The sequence below is a fragment of the Hipposideros armiger genome, unplaced genomic scaffold (assembly GCF_001890085.2).
Source record: "Hipposideros armiger isolate ML-2016 unplaced genomic scaffold, ASM189008v1 scaffold_86, whole genome shotgun sequence".
Lineage (NCBI taxonomy): Eukaryota > Metazoa > Chordata > Mammalia > Chiroptera > Hipposideridae > Hipposideros > Hipposideros armiger.
In genome coordinates, this window is record NW_017731436.1 from 3,553,481 (window position 1) to 3,557,935 (window position 4,455).

General features: G+C 37.5%; 1 protein-coding gene across 1 annotated transcript in view; it reads right to left on the reverse strand.

The window, feature by feature from the left end:
- Window positions 1-4,455, reverse strand: part of OPRM1 (opioid receptor mu 1) — a 141,955-nt gene that overhangs the window by 55,375 nt on the left and 82,125 nt on the right. The gene's annotated exons all lie outside the window — the stretch shown is intronic.

A 4,455-nucleotide genomic window follows, 5' to 3' on the forward strand; every position in this document is an offset into this window, starting at 1 on the left:
GAGAAACAATTGCTGTTCTTCCCAGGGAGTTATTAGCTTCCGTTCTCCACTGTGGGTGGTGAAATCACAACCATCAGGTCACACGAATGTAATCTCGTCTTCCTTTTCTCTAGTATTTGTTAATTAAACAGTTTCACTGTGTGTAAATTTATGAAGCTCACTCACATTGTTCATTGTGTGTGGCTACATTCAATTTTACCCAGACTCTTGGGAGCGTACTTGTCTTTTTTATTCCCTCCCTGTCTCTTCTTATATCTCCCTTGGTTTGTACCACTTCTCTCATTTCTATTTTGTGTTTTGTAATCCCGTGTATTCACTTTAAAATTTTTCTAACGTTCATGGGTAATGCTAATTAAATCAAACATTTATGTATCTGAAGCAAAACAACAGAAATTTCTTTTAAGATACTTGAAAGCAAATATGATAGCCTGTTCTGAAAACTTCGGTTCTTTCAAATATCAAATTTCAAAGTCTTTAAAAAGAAAGAAGTTGTTTAAAACCACCTTTACCTGGAAGATTTTTGTTGCTAAACATTCCTACTGCAGTGCATGTGGCAATATTAAGATGAATTTTCTTCACAGTGTCCAAAAGGACTGTGTGTTCCTTTTCTGAAACCATAAAACAAGCACTTTTCTTTGTAAACCATGCATATATCGCTAAGAATGTGATACTTAAGTTGGAACTTAAGCAATAAACCTTTTTCTCAATTGCACTGGTTTAGATTTCATGCACATGATTGCGGGGTGAGAAGCAGGCTCTATTTGATTCATGAGATAGTTCTGAATGACAAGTCATTGAGCTGTGTTACATAGACAGGCAAATTTGGTTACTGCAGAAACTGTGAGCCTCCCTCCTCATGAGATATACTTAATATTACCATTCTTTCAAAACCCAGACTGAGGACACACCATCTGAAAAATATAGACATATCTGCTTACATTGAACAATTTGGCACTGTTATGATTAATATCAGTCAAGTTTTATACCAACATAGGACTGTTTTGTATTGTTTCCATAACGACAGACATTTTCTTGAAATGGCTATAAATCTATCCAACAGCTGGTTGCACTCAAACGCAGCTTCAGTACATCCTGTTTCTGGTCTGATAGATTCTATAGACTCTTTGCAACTTGGACTAGATTGAATATATTTGAATACCTGCTCTATAGAACATCTGAGTCCTTTTTTGGGATAACCTCTTTGTATAAAGGGTGCTAGTGACAATTAATTTTTATGAGTGGCACTGACGTGTGATGCAAATAACTGAAATGGTAGAAAGATAAAAATGAGTAACCTCTTTCCTTCCTTCCTTCCTCCATATTGGTTCTACCTGAGTCTTAACTCACTTTTTCCAGAGAAATAATAAAACTTTTGCATTGTCTCAGACCTAGTACTACACTCAGGTACTATTTTAATCTATTACCATGAAGTTTTATTTTGTCTTCAAGCGTATGAGGACCTCTTTGGGACGTGAATGGATCAGAGACTTCTAAACTTCTGCAGGCTGGGAGAGAACAGCTCATCCCTTGTATAACACACAGGGCTGTTCTTACCAGGTACAGGGTCTGATGCATCACTAAGCATTACTCTCCAAGTGGGTTGGCTATGAAACGCAAGCCTGAACCTCTCTCAAAGCGCAGAGGCAGCATCCTCTCCTCATTTCCCCTGTAAATTTACAAAATTTAAGTGCAATCCCAAGTGAAGATTTTAATGGAGTTCTCACTTACTACAAGCTTGTAGGAAATGGAAAGTGAGTTGAAAATTTATACTATTAAATTTGTAGTAAATGTGTGATGAGAACCCCAGAAAATTGATCTTTCCTTGAATATGTGCCCAGAGTCTAGAATCATCTTTTTATATATTTAAGTCAGGAAATGATTTCCAAGGTTGATATGTTTAATTTAATGATTTATGAGTTCTTAAAATTCCTTTAAAATGCTTATGCAGCTATTCAATGTTATTTGAAAGCTACCTTGTTGTTATAAGATGCACTTTTAATCCACCCTCAACCCACTTTTCATATTCCTAAAATCTCAGTGTCATTAGTCTTGGTGTTTGTAATCCAAGTACCTAGGACACCATAATATCGGGGAATTAAATTGAACTTGACCCATCAGCTGCTTCCTTTAAGAAATGTTATGGCATTACATGACAAGAGCGTGAATATTTGCCACACACTGCAGAACACTAAGTGTTTGGTTTTGCATAATTCTTGAACATATTTCCTTAAAGCTTAATATTTTGATTTCAGTGAAAAACAACAACTGTGGGTTGAAATGACTTCTAATCAAATTCAATTGGCTCTCAGATGGATGTCCCAAAGTTAGGTCTTTCAATTGATTTGTCTCTTTATGCCCTAAAGTCCTAATAGCAGTGGTCTTAAAACTAATCTGGATGCCACATTCTGTGACAATGAGTCCTTCTGAAGCATCTCACATAGGACAAACACAATGGTGAGACCCAGGTGCTAATGAGGATTCACATTTGTTCCCATCCCTGGTCCTAGGCCAAGCAATGTCGCCTGTGAGAAAACAATTATGCTGAGAATCTCGGCAAGAACCTTGATGCTTCTACAACGGCAGTGAGGATTCTTCTACACTCCCGTTTCCTGTTGGTGGACATTTCTATGAAAGGGATAGGGTTTCTGTCTGTATACGCACAGCTACAGCAGGGGCATCTGTGGCCAGTGGGGAAGCCGAGAAGCTGAGGCTACCATGTCCTATCCTTAGTCTGCTTTGGCTGAAATGCTCTGGAGTTTGGAAAACCCCAAGAGGTAATAGCTTCTGCCGTACTGATACCTGAAGCTGGAAGGATGGCTTATGGGATTCTTGGTAATTGCCAATAGACAGAGATTATGTCTATATAAACCGATTACCTTTATTGTAGGAGAGAGGCAGCACGCACCACATTTCCACACATTTTAAATGAAATATTTAATCCAACCTTTACCAAAAGGATCTTGTTTTCGCTTTTGAACATATAAACATACTTGACTTAAGGAAGGACTTCGAATGCTTTGGGGGCTGTGTGATAAGTGTGGTTAGAAAGTATCTTTTCTGTGTGCCTTAGTTTTGTTTCTCTACTAGGATTTGTATCATCTGCGCTTCTGAATTTCAGCTTTTGCTTGGATCCCAAGACAAGAAGTGCATGCTGTAAAAGCTGGAAGTAGAATTTTGTTAGCCTCTTTTAGGTAATATTAAATAAGCAAGGTGTGCCTTTTCAATAATGAAATTTGCAAGTGAATGGATGTCAGTTTTAGCAACACATGTCATATTATCTAAGAAAATGAATATCCTCTTACCAATTCAAAGCTGTTTTTTAGAAGAGTTTATTTTAAAACTGCCAACTGTCTTATTTCAATGTTGAGAAATGTCTCCAATGGTCACATTAGGAGTCTGCTTCTTTTGATGCACTGTTGGAATGCTATTTATTATAGGAGGTTCTGCTGGAAGTCTTCCTGCCTTCCAAGGAGAGCCCCCTCAGGGTTTCATGCCAAGGGTGATCAGGCAGGTGGCTCCAAGTGAGAATTCACCAAGTCTCTCNCCAATAAAAGACCCATATTCATAGATTGTAAAGAACTACAAGTCAATACAAAGTGACATACTACCCAATAAAGAATAGGCAAGCACTTACATAGTCATTTCACAAAGAGAATTTCCAAATGCCAATTTGATATTGTTGATATAAGAAATGTCCAAACTTACAGAGAATTTTTATAACAGTGTATTTGAGCCAAACTGACAACGTTGCCAGAAAGCAAGCTCTCAAATGCTCCAGGGAATGACAGGTTTTCAGTTTCTTTTATAGATTTGGAATTTCGGAGGGAACATAGGGAAGATTACATGAAGGTGGGAGACAGCAAAGTGGGGATTGGGTTACAGGATAGTTAGCAAGATTATGCACTGCCCTGAGGGTGAGTGTGCTTTCCAGGAGTCTGAAAAAGGCATTTCAAAGGTATATTTACCCAGATGCACAGAAACAATGGACAGGGCTTGCTAAAGGCAAAGATAAATCTTTTACTAAAGAAGTTATATGCCTGAGGCTTGATTACCTGCCATGACCTGCCCAATTAGGAATTTATGATCAAATCACCATTCAGAGGTTTTGAGCAGAACAGAGCTGTGTGGGCTGGAAATTGCCCCTGGTGATGCCGGGCAGAGAAGACATTGGCATGTATTGGGATTTGGACGTAGGTTTTTCTTTTCAAAGGGTTCCTGTTTGTAACTCCTTTAAATATTTAATCTGGAGTTTTCCAATGTTATTTTGAAATAGCTGTTTTCTTTATAGCAAAGTGTTTTTGCATCTAGAGTACTTCCAAACTAAAAAAAAATCATACTTAAAATACTCTAAATTTCACCCTTGTTTCTTGCAAAGAATTTAACTGCTTAAGATATCAAATTTAGTTTTTTAAAGTAGAAGTGAATGTAGTTTTATTTTTCAACTAATGACTTTAC